At 35.5% G+C, this 15,657-nt stretch overlaps 1 protein-coding gene across 4 annotated transcripts in view; it reads right to left on the reverse strand.

Moving 5' to 3' along the window:
* The window catches only part of LOC137254583 (glutactin), an 82,462-nt gene that overhangs the window by 2,357 nt on the left and 64,448 nt on the right, over nucleotides 1-15,657 (reverse strand). The window lies entirely within an intron of this gene.

Here is a 15,657-nt window from a genome sequence, read left to right on the forward strand (position 1 = left end):
ACCGAGCATTATATGCTTTGCTGTTGGGAATTATTCGCTCATTAAATTGTGAAATGCACCCCGTTAACCCTTTAATGGGTAAGCTAAACAAGTTGCATATTTTTTTACGCAGGGTTTGCATTACTGACCGAAAAAATAGCCAAAACAATAGGAACTCGACTATTTCAATTTCAATTCACCATCATTTTGGTTTGCTGCTGACAGCAACAACACAAGCTTTTTGTTACGCTATGTTGAAGTCGTAGTTGTAGTTGTAAGCAGCAGCAATAACAATAAATTTCATGCAAAGAACTATGGCCGTCGACTTACAGTCGTGTTATTCCTAGTCATCAGTGCATTAGTTGTTAAGTTCATCTTAATTTTACAAGTGGGTATTTCGTAGATATATTTAAAGTTCATTCAGCAGTACGAACCCTGTTTTACGTAGTATTTCAATCAGTTGGGTCAAAGTAAGCAATGATTTGTGTTCTACAAAGTTCAACTCATTAATTTTTATCAGTAAAGGCAGCTTGATCGTTAGAGAAGTTAGCCATTCGATTGGACATATCAAGAATACTGCAATTTTTATGCGAGATTTACGTACAGCTCTTTCTGCATTGAATAGGTTGGACAGCGCCATACGTTAACAATCCTCGCGATCCAATGGGCAGCGATCCAAATCCCGATAGGAATTTAACATGCAAATACATTAAAAATGTAATCCATATTGATCAGTTTAATGTTGCATTTGCGTGTTAAATTTTTATAGGGATCTATATCACTGCCCAATGAAACACGAGGAATAGCTCATCTTTTTCCTCTCTCTACATTCCATAAACTCTTAATAGCAAGATACATATACATACATATTCCTGTATTTGTGAGCTAAAAAAAGCTCAGCTTTTTGAGAAAACTGCATTTTGGTGCATCATCATATAACATCAATTGCATTGTTTGACAGGGAAATACGTGAAATGAATGGTGGCTATCAGTACTCATTACATCCATAACTTATTATCATTTTTACTAATTATTTTTATTAATTGAAAATTAAAGACAGCTTCATTCTTGAGAGGTCTTATTATTTTTCTAGCTTGTGTATAAATTAAGTTACTCTTTTTTAAAGTTTATTGAGCAATTTGTTTTGTAGAAGTCGTCTGAGGGAAGACTTTGGAACTCAGCTTTGAGAGTGTTTGACCGGAAGTTCTTAGGCACAGGCTAGGTTAAATCTTTGCAAATTTTTCTATGTCCTAATTTTCATCCACCCCTTTTACTGTTACACGGTTAAAAGTTTGAGCCTAAATATGAATATGATCAAGCCAAACTTGGTTTCAAATATTACTTATTTTTTGTTCAATTAAACTTATAGTAAATTATATATTTAAAGCTTATTTAGCACTAGCTACTAGTTTCAGATAGTAGTAGTACTACTACCATATATTTATTTTTTCCAAAAAATCAAATACACAGTATGAGTTCAGCTATTGCGTACATCGAGACACTTAAATAAATAAACTGAAGTAGATACTAGCTACAATAACAGAGTATGTAGAGTAGAGTAGATACTAGCTACAATAACAGAGTATGTTGAGTGTCGCACCACTTGTGAAATAAAATACTAACGAGCTACAAAAATTAATTAAATAATAAGTCCCTAATTTTAAAGCTATCCGCGAGAAACTTGGCCAGAGACTCGAAATTAAATGCATTTAAACTGGCAACCACCTTGGCCATATCTAAAGCTCTTTCACCGACGTAAAGGGAACGAATGGTCTTATATATCGGACATGTACCAATAAAGTGAAAAGCGTCTTCTGGCTTCTGCAAGTTACATACTGTGCAAAGTGGAGACAGTATCTTTTTCATATGTTCTTGCGTTTAGATTCAGCAAACCTCCCCGTGCGCGGAGAATCAGACTGGGTGCATATGCACCGTGACCTTATTTTTAGAAATATAATTTTTAAAGAGTGCCGGCTTGATTGTTGTTCCTTTCGGTCTAAAAAACTTACATGCGAAGTGTGGCTGCGATCCAAGCACGTTTGATGGACCCGACAACTTTTTAAAGCTTTTAATATCCTTATATTGGTTTTGCTTGCATATGAGTAACTTTTGTTACGTATACGCCATGGCACAGTTTGCATGCATACCGAGCCGAACTATTATGCTTAAGGGTGTGTTTCTTAGGTTTTTAAACAATATTGATATATCGGATCCTATTACAAATTTAGAGCATTAATATGATGCTTGGTTAGAGTGATGCGCACTGTGGTAAAATCTACTTTTTAGAATATGTTGAAAATAGTTAGTTGGCAATGAAATAGAAATTGTGAAAAATATTTTATTACATATATGGGGTGTTCCATCCCATTTCGACCAATTTTGAACCCGACAAAAAAATTTTATCTAAAAATTTTTTTTTTCAATTAAATAAAAAAAAATATAAAAAAAATCGGTCCACTCCGGTATTAGTGGGGATGATTGCAGAATTGATTGAAGTTTTTTATGAGAAAAAGAAAATGGCGAAATTCGAAAAATCTCGAAAAACTGAAAAATTAAAAAAAAACTTTAAACATTTTTTTGTATTTTTTCCGAAAAGTACATTTAAAAACAATTAAAAAAAAAAGGTCTCAAACGGTCAATTTTTGAAAAAGTTATACCATTTTGAAAGCAAAAACAGTGTTTTTTTTTTAAATTCATAACTTTTTTGAGTTGGATGAAAAAATTTGAAAAAATTCTCAAAAACGTCTTTCGTAAGCTAGAAAAAGAAGAAAAACTTTCAGCCAATTCTAAAGGGGTCGGGTTCAAAATTGGTCGAAATGGGATGGAATACCCCATATATATGATTTTTATTCGTAGACTAAGCTTTCCACTAGATAATAAAAAGAACACATAATAATATTTGATAATAATTTAAAGAGTTTATCAAATACGTATTTTTTACATCATGCCGCTATCAACTTCAGAGCAAGTTCTGGTTACATCAAGTATTGTGACACGCAGATCGCTCGAAAATTTAAACAATATCGATTTGTTTGGGCGGACATCACATCAAATTACTGGTGCCAAACTTCCATCAAACAAACAGGTATTACAAATGTTTTTCTATAAAATGAGATTTGTGGATCTTGATGCAAAAGATAGTGCCAAGTTGACTATGAATGCAGCCAAAATATTTTGGCATCAGGCCAGAATTGCTATTCGTGAAGACCATAAATGTGTTGACAAATTGATTAAATTATACGGAAAGTGGAAATCGATTCAAAAAAACTGCTCCTAATAAAAGAGGTAGTGCGAAAATGTAGAAGATCTGTTTGATATCGCCACAGCTGATGCATTGGACACCATGAAAATTAACGAAGACAAAAAGTTCCTGGGAAGTCAAAGACAAAAAGGAAGTTCTGGATGCATGGCTGGTGTTATATAGCATTATATGAACGGAAAAAACATCAAGAAGAAATGTTACAACAAGCGGGTAATTTATATTTTAACTAACACAGTAAATAATTATTATTGCACTGAAAGAAATGGTGCTAGTAAAATGAACAAATCTGTTCTGTTGTCCTTGAATTAACGGAGATTCGGTGAAATTAATCGAATTAGTTAAGTGCTTTCAACAGAAGAGAAATTGTCGCTGTTAAGTTAACAAAATTCTGTAAAATTGACAGATTCCTAATCAATCTAACTGATTTTTCTGTTAACACAACTGATCTTACATTTCAACAGCGAACAACAGTTAATGCAAGTTAACAGTACATTTCTCACAGTGCCCTTATGGCAATCATAAACAAATATTCCATTTCTCAAGCCACTGGCATTTCAGTAAGCAGACTAAACAAATATTATATTTCTCAAGCCACTGGCATTTCAGTAAGCAGACTAAACAAATATTATATTTCTCAAGCCACTGGCATTCCAGTAAGCAGACTAAACAAATATTATATATTTCTCAAGCCACTGGCATTTCATTGAATAAACATTCCATTTCTCACGCATCGGTTTTCAAGGGCAAATCTGATGCAACGCTTATATTGTACATAAATATTAAATTAAGTTATAAATAAGAGCAATTGTGGAAAATAAAGGCAGTTTGGATTCTGAGTTTGGTGTCAATGTTACATTCTGTAACTAACCATACAAAATTCTTATTATTTTTTAAAAAATCCTCCTAAAGTAGGAGGACGATAATTGGCGCCCGGCGTGTGGGGCACGCGTTGTAAAAAATAAGTATCGTCAAAGTACGAGAAAGAACAAAAAAACACAAAAAGTTAAACAACAAAATTTTTTAAATAAGTATCGTCAAAGGACGAGAAAGAAAAAGAAAACACAAAAGTAAAGCAACAAAAAATTGTTTTCAAAACTTTAACTAACTACCATTGTGAATTCATACAAGTGGTTTGAAAAAAAAACATTGACAATAGTAAACAGCTTCAATCATCTGTTGAATCGCTGTTCGAATACTTAAATCATTTAATGTGAAGTTTGTGGGTTGAAATTTGAAAATTGACAAGAAAAATACAAGTGAGCAGCTAACAGCAAAATGAGTCCATGGAGAGATAAATTTAATAGTGTGCAAAAAGAAAAAACAAATTTAAAAATCTAATTCTTGAATTACTTGTATCACAACAACAACAAAACAAACATACAACCATAACGTTAAGTAAGATGAAGAAGTAAATGAGAGGAGAAGAGCAGTTCAAAAACGAGCAGAGGAAAAAAAAGGAAGCTGTATATAAATTTGATGTTACAGGACCAGTGAGTGCAGCAGTACGGCAGTGAAGTAAGATTAATTTTTATGCTATTTAGTGACTAAATATTCATTCTTGTACTTACGCTATTTAAAAAAAACAATTACTAAAAATGTTTAAGTGTGGATTTGTTGATACAAGTATTTAGAAGTATGTCGTTAGAAATTGAAAATGAGGCCCTAGTGGCTAGGTTAATAACCGCGACTAACGCGGGGATGACTCAGGCAGCTACCATTGCGGAGTACAAGCCTGAGATCATCAACCAGCAAGTAAAGTGCGAGGAGTCTTTAGAGATAATAAAGTCTTTGGCCGAATTCACGGGAAAGCAAAATAAATATGTTAGTTGTAGGGAATCCGCTAATAACACAATGAGTTTATACGTTAGAGGCAGCCGTAGGTATTTCGCTGCACTAACGATATTAAGAAATAAAATCACCCAGGAAGCCAATGATTTGCTATCAAATCATGGGACAGTGCTTAATTTTGATGCCATTTTGGCACGATCAGATTTCGCATACGCCGATAAGAGGCCAGCCCACATTATTGAACAAGAGATGAGCATTTTGAGACAAGGCTCTAATTCAATAATTGATTACTATAATAGGGTTAACGAGAAATTAACCTTGTTGATGACCTACGGTACTGACAGTTCAGTGACTAGGGACCTTAATGCCAAGAATAGGCGAGATGCTTTACGCATATTTATAACCGGACTGAATGGGAATTTATCAAATATCCTGTTTTCATTGTCGCCAAGTGATCTGCCGAACGCTTTGGCAAAAGCTCAAGAATTGGAGTCCAATAATATGCGAGCAAATTTTGCTTTACAGTTCGGTATTCCTACCCATTTTTCGCCTTCAGCAAATAATGGGCAAAATAATTATAACCATAGAAGAAGCTTCAATAATAATCTGAGGTTTGCACAAGAACAGCCTCAAAGAAATTTCGACCAAAGAATTGAAAGAGTGCAACCACGACCGACCCCAATGGATGTTGATTCCAGCATCAGGGTACAAAATCGGCCGCAGCTAAAACCTGCTTATAATTACCAAAGTAATAACAATCAAAACGGTAATATAGAAAAAAGACCACATGGAAGCACGCAGCAGACCGTGCAACCGCCCAATAAGGCATTACGTGTTAATAATATAAATGAGGATCAATTTTTAGACCAAAATTAGCTTTGCCATACATTTTCTTATATGACAGAGCAATAGGTAAACATTTTAAAATCTTAGTTGACACAGGAGCAACTAGCTGTTATATAAAGTCAGGTATTTACAAGAATAGAAATGAATTGGCTATACAAAAAAGAGTTAAAACAATTAACGGCTATTCAATAATACGTTACTATCATTTTATAACTTTGTTCGGTAAAAAGCAAGTTTTTTATGAAATTGAAAATTTAGAAGCAGATCTACTAATCGGATATAATTTCTTGAGAGATATAAAAGCGGTAATTAATCTTGAAAAGAAGAGGTTGATAATAAATAACGATAAAGAAGAAGAAATATTTAGCTTGGAAAGTGAATCCGAGCGACAGGAAAATTTAGAAAATGAAAATACTTTGGGAGCAAGAACTTCTAAAGTGCCATCCGATGGTAATACCGGCAAAAGAAAGGAAGATAAAAAGGAAAACACTCGGGACAAAGAAATCCTGAGACGCCAGCCGAAGAGAACTCCGGCAAGTTTTAAAATAAAACACGTTAACAAAAATAATTTGAATACAAAAAATTCGGGAGAAGATCCTGAAAAGCCAGTCGTTGAATTATCCGACAAGATAAATAGTGAAAAGGGAGCGTTGAATACAATTACTTTGGAGGAAGAATCCTTTGAAGCACCAGCCGATGTATGTTCCGGCAATGCAGAAGATAATTACAAACCTTGTAGTAAGAAAGGGTCAAATAAATTTATTGTCATGGAAAAGGAAAAGGAAATAATAGCGGAAATTAAGAAAATTCATTCTGGAATAGATATGAATTTACCATTTAGGACAGATGTTAGAGCGGAGATTCGTACTACGACTAATACTCCGGTTTGGAGTAAGCAGTATGAATATCCGCTAGGTGAAAATTGCTTTGTTAATGAGGAGATCAGGGTTTTGTTACAAGATGGTGTGGTTCGTCCAAATAAAATCCCATACAATTCACCCATCTGGGTTGTACCAAAAAAAGGCATAAATGAAGATGGTACACAAAAGTTGAGGATGGTTGTGGACTTCAAAAAATTAAATGAAGTAACAGTTTCGGATAAATATCCAATTCCAGACAGCAATGTCATACTGTCTAATTTGGGGGGTTCTAAATACTTTTCTACAATTGACCTTGAGTCGGGATTTCATCAAATTTTGATGAAGGATAGTGATGTGGAAAAGACAGCATTTTCAATTAATAACGGCAAGTATGAATTTCTAAGAATGCCTTTTGGACTGAAAAACGCACCTAGTATTTTTCAAAGAGCTATGGATAACGTTCTTAGCGATTATATTGGCAAATTGTGTCACGTATATATAGATGATATCATTGTGTTTTCCAAAACATTTACGGAGTACACGGAGCATTTAAAGACGGTTGTTGATACGTTGAAGAAAGCAAATATGAAAATTTCATTGGAAAAATCGAAATTTTACAGAAAGGAAGTAGAATTTTTAGGGTATATTGTGGCTAACAATATTATTAAAACCGATCCGGAAAAGATTGAAGCGATTTCGAGATATCCATTACCTAAAACAGTGAGACAACTTCGTAGTTTTCTGGGGATGACAGGTTATTATAGAAAATTTATTAAAGATTATGCAGCAATAGCGAAACCATTAACGAAGCATTTATCAGGGAAAAATGGACATGTGTCACAGCACATGTCTAAAAAAATTGAGGTTAAATTAGAACAAGACGCAATTATGGCTTTTGAAAGATTAAAGAAATTACTCGCAAACCAAGTCGAACTAACTCAGCCGGATTTTACAAAAAAATTTATATTAGCAACAGATGCCTCAAATGACGCATTGGGAGGAGTATTAATTCAGGAAGGAAAGCCCATTACTTTTATATCGAAAACATTAAATTAAACAGAAATAAATTATGCGACAAACGAAAAGGAGCTTTATGCCATAGCTTGGGCATTAAAAACTTTAAGAAATTATCTTTACGGGGTATCAGATCTGGAGATTCACACAGATCATCAGCCATTATCTTTTTCGGTTTCTCCAATAAACCCTAATGTTAAAATGAAAAGATGGCACACTATAATCGAGGAATATGCTCCAAAAATAATTTATAAACCAGGTAAAGTGAATATAGTAGCGGATGCGTTATCTAGGCAATATTTAAATCAGGTACCTGATGAATCATCGGATAGTGCTACGCAGCATTCTGCGGAAAGCTCAGATAATGTGGAAATTCCGGAGACAAAAAAACCGTTGAATCAGTTTAAACAGCAGATATTGCTGAGTAAAGGACGTTTTACCATACATGAGTCAGTGATAAACTTTGGTAGGACAAGACATCTTATTGAATACGATACAGTGGAAAACTTGATAACAATTTTAAAGGAATTTATACAACCCAGTCTTGTGACTGCAATTCACTGTACACCAGAAGATCTCTATGAGATTAAAACTAAGTTAAAGGAAACGTTTACAAATAAATTTTTGTATGCCAGGAATTTTCCTATAGACGTAACAAACAGGGAGGACCAAGGTGCGATAATAGAACAAACACATAACAGAGCACACAGAAGTTTTGAAGAAAATATAAAGCAAATTTTTAAGATGTACTATTGGCCTGAAATGCATAAGCAATTCAGAGAGTATATTAGAAGCTGCGATATTTGTAATGGAAATAAATATGATAGGCACCCGAAGAAAATACCGATTGGAGAGGCTCCTATACCTGATGAGGAAGGAATACAGATTCATATGGATATATCTTATGCTCAATCTTTGAAATTTGTTACATGTATTGACGCATATTCAAAGTTTTTGATTATTAAACGAATTGAGGATAAGACTGAGTTGGAAGATAAAGTATTGGAGATATTACAGGGTTTCCCTAATGTAAAGATGATAACACTAGATAATGAACCAGAATTTACTACTGTGCAATTTAAAACCTTGATGGAGAGACTTCATATTGAGGTTTATTTTTGTAACCCAAATCACAGTACTACAAATGGACAGGTGTAGAGGGTTTATTCAACGATTATTGAGATTGCGAGATGTATGAAGCAGGAATATGATTTGATCAGTTTTTCTGAATCAGTATATAGAGCGGTTCAACAATATAACAAAACTATACACTCCGTGATTGAGAATAAACCTTTTGAGGTACTGTATAATAAGATTAAACATGATACTGTGCCACAAAAATTAGTACTGGCGCAAGAAAAGATGTTAGACAGACAAAATAAAAACAGGAAAATGAAAACATATTGATGTGGTGATATTATATACGAAAAAATCATAGGAGAGGGAAATAATAGGTATAGGAAACAGATAGTAAAGGAGGATTTAGGCAATAGGGTTAGGATTAATCAAAGAAATAGAATAGTGAACAAAGATGATATAAAATCTTAATTATACATTTTTTAGATGATACCAGTAATAATTGTATCACTAATTGCTCTGGATATATCAGACATAGTAGACTATACACGGGAGGATTATGTACTAATAGAAGATGGTGATGTTGCTTTATACCGCAGCTTTGGAACAATTTTTCACATAACCAATTTGACTTATTTTGAAAATCTCATAATGGCAGATAAAAAATTGTACAACAAAAAATTCAGATACAATAATTTAGAGGAAACGTCTGAATCACCAGATATTAAGAACTTAGACATAGAATTTGAAACTGGTTTAATAGAAACCTTATTGGGGCAACAACAAAGAAAGAGTGGAAGAAATAAAAGGGATATTAATAAATTAGGGACAATATGGAAATGGATAGCGGGATCACCAGACCATGATGATTTGGTGTTAGTAAATAACAAATTGAACGAATTAACGGATAATAATAATAAACAGTACACTACAAACTCGGAATTTTTTAAAGAAATTTATGGATTAACTGAAACAATAAGAAGCTTAAATGGAGATGAATATGTTAAATTACTTGTAAAACGAAGAAATGAATTTTTGATGTCGGAATTACAAAATCTCGTTAATACTATAGCAATGGCAAAAGTAGTAATTTTAAATCCAGTAATTTTACATTTTGATGAAATAGAGAAGATAACCGAAAATGAGCATGGACGAATGTCTATATCAGATATAATAGTCGTATCTACTTTTAAAATATTGCAAAATGAAGATGTAATAGTTATTTACATAAAATATCCAAAAATTATATTTGATTGTAAATTTTTTGAAGTAAGGCCAATTGCCCAAATAGATGGTAAGCTATTAATTGCAAAAGAAATTGCAAAATGTAACGACAAATATGTTAATGTTGAAAATTGTAAAAAAGAATTGATAAATACCTATTGTAAAATTAATAATACAAATAGTTGCTTGTCAGATATTTTAACTGGAAATAAAGCTAAATGTAAAAAAATTAAAGAAGGCAATAAACAAATAGATGAAATAAACAGGGTGCTATATTAGTTTCAGGGAAGCATATTATGAATAATCAGGAAGTAGATGGAATTTATTTAGTTACATTTGAAAATCAAACAAATATTGATAATGTTACATATGAAAATATAGATTCAAAAATATGACAGTATGTCAGGAATAATAAAGTAAGTAATTTTGAAATTGTAGATTACATTGAGTCAAAAGACTATAATTTGAAATTTGAAAACATTAATTTGATCAACTATGTAAGAAATGAAATACAATCACATCCTGTATATTGGATTTTCATTGTATTAACATGTATTATAATTATAATATATGTATTTTTTAAGATCAACAAGGTGGTTGAGAGATGGAAAACAAATAAACAGTCAATAAAACAAGAGGAAATTTTTGATGAATTAACCGTTAAAATTAATCAAATTACAAACAAAATTACAGAATCGGGGCGATTCTCCTAAAGAAAGGGGGAGTTAACAGTACACTTCCCACAGTGCTCTTATGGCAATCATAAACAAATATTCCATTTCTCAAGCCACTGGCATTTCAGTAAGCAGACTGAACAAATATTATATATCTCAAGCCACTGGCATTCCAGTAAGCAGACTAAACAAATATTATATTTCTCAAGCCACTGGCATTTCATTGAATAAACATCCCATTTCTCACGCATCGGTTTTCAAGGGCAAATCCGATGCAACGCTTATATTGTAAATATTAAATTAAGTTATAAATAAGAGCAATTGTGTAAAATAAAGGCAGTTTGGATTCTGAGTTTGGTGTCAATGTTACATTCTGTAACTAACCATAAAAAATTCTTATTATTTTTTAAAAACCCCTCCTAAAGTAGGAGGACGGTAATTTGCATCAGCAAATTTGAAAGAGAATTTTACGCTCACTGCGCTCTCTACTTTGTACTTATGACGATGGTGCCACTTGTTAAAAAAAAACACCAAAATAAGAAAACCACCAAATCGAAAAAACACACAAATTGAGAAAACAACAAAAAGCTAGTTTTTCAGTTATTAATACAAAACAAAAAAACCCTTTCTGCAAAAAATTATGCGATACCGGGACAGCTATTTATCGAGTACAATTTTGTAACTTCTCCTCCAAGCGAAGTGCAAAATTGCGCACTCTTGTTGCAAAATGTTTGTTTGATTGAACAGGATTTTTCCAAAATTAGTAACATTTTGTTAAAGTATTTACGAATTTTCACTCACGCGAACGAATCTCATAAGATAATAAAAAAATTCCTTTTTTAATGTTGTTCTTTCCGACATCATAAAAGTTTGAGTTGTTTTGGAATCGTTTCAAAATAAAGTGTTACGAGAATTAAACTTGCCGAATTACATGTAAAGTTACTCCAATGGTGAATTACCTTCCAGCGATTTCATTCTTTACTTTTCTATAGCTTGCAAGTTCTCTATTTAAAATGTTATGTCAAACATTTATACTACAAGTTTTGTTCGAAAAAATCACGTGTGGCAACTCTACATACGAGAGAAGAAATTGAGAATAAGCAGTAAGGTGACGCGCCGCGAAGTAAAAACTATAGGTTGGGGTGGCTGCCCGAGGGCCCACTTAGGCGAGTAGTACTAGGCCCGTTATGATACCACGAAAAACACCGTTACCTCTCCTCTTCGAACCATTTTGAGGACCTGATGAAATCTACCAGGTCCTTGACGTCATGCTCCACAACCTGACTCATAGTATCAAGAAATGGAGCTCCCAGAAAGCGCTGCCGTGCTCCGCTTAGCGCTGGGCAGTTGCAAATGAGGTGAACCACCGTTTCCTCCTCCTCATCTTCTTTACAACTCCTACAGCAACGACGATAAGGCGCTCCTAGCCTTTCTGCATGCCTACCTATGAGGCAATGACCCGTTAGTGCCCCTACAAGTGTGGAAATTGTATCCCTTCTTAGGTTGTAAACGTGACGGGACCTTTTAGGATCCCATTTAGGCCAGGTTTCTTTCGACGTTCGACATCCCGGTGTTTGTAGCCATCTTTCGTCGGCTTGACGGTAGATGTGCTCTTTTAGCATTAGCTTGCATGTGGACAGGAGCATACCTAAGCGTTCTTGTCCAGGAAGAACCTGCTTGGTTGTACCCTGCCTAGCGAGTTCATCTGCAATACAGTTTCCCTCGATATCCCTATGTCCAGGGACCCATGTGAGGTGTACACGGTTCTGTTGAGCCATCTCTTGAAGAGATCGGCGACAGTTTAGTGCTAGTTCAGAATTGAACGAGTGGGAGCCCAGAGATTTTATGGCAGCTTGGCTGTCGCTGAAGATAAAAATTTCTTTGCCGACAATGTACGTCCCTATCCTAGCTGCGGCTTCCATTATGGCTGCAACTTCTGCCTGGAATACACTGCAGTGGTCGGGTAGTCTGAATGAGAGCTGGAGGTCAAGGTCCCTTGAGTATACTCCACCCCCAACTCTCCCGTTTAGCTTGGAGCCGTCCGTGTATATGGAAATGCTGTTGCCCATAGCAAGGCACTTGTCCGACTCCGTCCAGTCATCCCTGCTGGGTATGTTTATCTTAAAGTTGGTTTCCGCAACTGTTGTGGTCGCACAGCGATCCGTGCTAGGAGGGAGAAAACTGTATTTGTTTAGTATACTTGAGTGTCCTGTGGTCCTGTTGTTCCAGAACGACAACTCCCTTAGACGCAGGGCTGACGTTGCCGCTGCTCGATGACCAGCCAGATCCAGTGGAAAGATGTCAAGAATGACCTGAAGAGCTTCGCTAGGCGTTGTTCTTAGAGCCCCGCTTATGCTTATCATGCTGGATCTGTGGACTTTACCCAACAAGTTTAGGTTTGACGCCTTGCTCAAGGCTGGCCACCATACGACTACCCCATACAGCAGTATGGGTCTGATAATCGCGGTATAAATCCATCTGCATATGTTGGGGGCGAGTCCCCATTTTTTGCCAATGGCTCTTTTACACGTATATAATGCAATGTACGCTTTGTTTTGTCGCTGGATAACGTTGTCCTTCCAGTTCAGCTTTTTGTCTAAAACTACGCCTAAAAATTTGGCTTTATCTGCCAGGCTTAGGCGCACCCCATTTAGTTCAGGTAGGTTCAACGATGGTATTTTGTATCGTTTGGTATATAATACAAGCTCTACTTTATCGGAGTTGACGCTGAGTCCACATCGGGAAGCCCACAAGCAAACCACTCGCAATGCTACCTGCATCAAGTCGCACAAAGTTTGAGGAAACTTGCCTCTGTAGATAATCGCTAGGTCATCAGCATATGCCACGACCTTCCCGCTCCCCCAACTAGTATCTCTTAATAGCGAGTTTACCGTTAGGTTCCATAGTAAGGGGGAAAGGACACCACCCTGGGCGTGCCCCTTGCGACAAATCGTGTTACCTCAACCTTCCCCAGTGAGGAGAGCACTTTCCTTCCCCTGAGCAGTTGATCAATTAGTCCCACTAGGGGTCTATTTACGTCCAGATCAGTTAAAGCAATGTTAACGGCGTCTGAGCTTATGTTGTTGAATGCTCCTTCAATGTCTAGGAAGGCCACAAGACAATAATCCTTTTCGAACAAGGATGTTTCTATAGTAGAGACTAGGCTGTGTAGCGCAGTCTCCGTAGATTTACCTTTGGTGTACGCGTGTTGATAGTCCGAAATGAGATTCCTATCAATGCTTGTAGTGAGAAAATCGCTAACTATTCTCTCTAGGGTCTTGAGTACGAAGGATGAAAGACTGATAGGTCTATAGTCCTTCGGCTCGTAATGAGAGGCTTTGCCTGCCTTAGGAATGAATATGACCGTGGCGCTCCTCCATGCACACGGAATATAGTTCATAGCCAAACAAGCGGTATATATGTGCCGCAGCCAGTTGGCTGATACCTCCCGTCTGGTCCAGCAGCCTTAAAAGGTTTAAAACTTTTGACTGCCCACCTCACTCTCTCCTCAGTGATGGGTATATTCACAGCTTGGTTTGCTGCAGGTACTTCCGGTGCGTTTGTCATATTTCCCGGGAAATATGTGTCCAGGAGCAGCTCTAGAGTTTCCCCTTCTGTGCTGGTCCAGGTACCATTCGGTCTCCGCAGAAAGCTAATAGCTGTTTGCGTCTTAGAAAGCACGCACCGTAGCCTGGATGTGTCCACGACACTTTCGACTCCAGTGCAGAAGTTTCTCCATGAAGTTCTCTTCGCTGTGTCTCAGGACTTTTTTGTAGGTTCTTAGTTTGTCCTTGTATTCTAGCCATTGTGACCCGTTATCAAAGAATTTGGCTTTGTTAAACTGTTCTCTACAGGATTTACGAAGTAGGTCCAGATCATGGGACCACCAGTGAGGTTAACGCTTACCGCGCGGTTTTGGCAATGAACAGGCCTGTTCTAAGGCTTTTGAGAAAGCCGATGTGAAGGTTTCTACCAGACCCTCTAGCTCCATCGTTGATGAGAGGCTTTGTGGGGGCAGTTCTGGTAGTTCTCTTGCTAACAGCTCATTATGTAGTTCCCAGTTTGTATTACGTGGGTTACGTCTCGCAATGGGCTGATCGACGAAGAACTCTAACATTACTTCAATATAGCGGTGGTCTGAAAAGGAATGTTCCTCAAGAACACGCCATTTTTTAACCCACCCATAAACGCTTTCGCTACAAATAGTGAGGTCAATAACCTCTCTACGGTTTTTAGTAATAAAAGTTGGTTCATTACCTACATTGCAAACTACAAGGTTAGTTGTTAAAAGGTACTCAAAAAGTGACTCACCCCGAGTGTAAAAACTATAAATTAAATAAATTATAAAAAATAAAATTTGGTGAAAGTGCGTTTAACAAAACAAAGTAATAAAGTGTATAATGTTTAATTGTAAAGTTGAAATAAAGTTCTTGAAACCGATGCCAATGTGGTTTAACAAACGGTACATGCTCTTATTTTCGCTAGAGCATGTACTAACGCGTGTGTGAATATGTTTGTAGCATATATACATATATATACATATGTAGCAAGCATGCGTATTTATGTATTCACATATTTACGTATACATATATGTGGCAACATATTTTCGTACAAAGCTTTCGATGGTGATTCGGAACAAGTTTTGTTTATTTGAATTCAGATTTAGGTTAATATTATTTTAATTAATATTACTAAATATAGCAACAAAATCATTAGAAATTAAATGTATTTATGTGTAATTTATACAAATAAAAAAAACTACGTAAGTTTAAAAATATATTTATTTTTTTTACAGGTATTAATGTCATCAGAAAACTCTGTTGATGTAAAAGTTTGCGCTATTAATCTAGAAAAAAACAGAAATATCTGTTATTTCAACAGATTTCACTGTCAGTGTCATTTCGACAATAAACACTGTTAATATAACAGTTTA

The sequence above is a fragment of the Eurosta solidaginis genome, chromosome 5, assembly GCF_040869045.1.
Source record: "Eurosta solidaginis isolate ZX-2024a chromosome 5, ASM4086904v1, whole genome shotgun sequence".
NCBI classification, from domain to species: domain Eukaryota; kingdom Metazoa; phylum Arthropoda; class Insecta; order Diptera; family Tephritidae; genus Eurosta; species Eurosta solidaginis.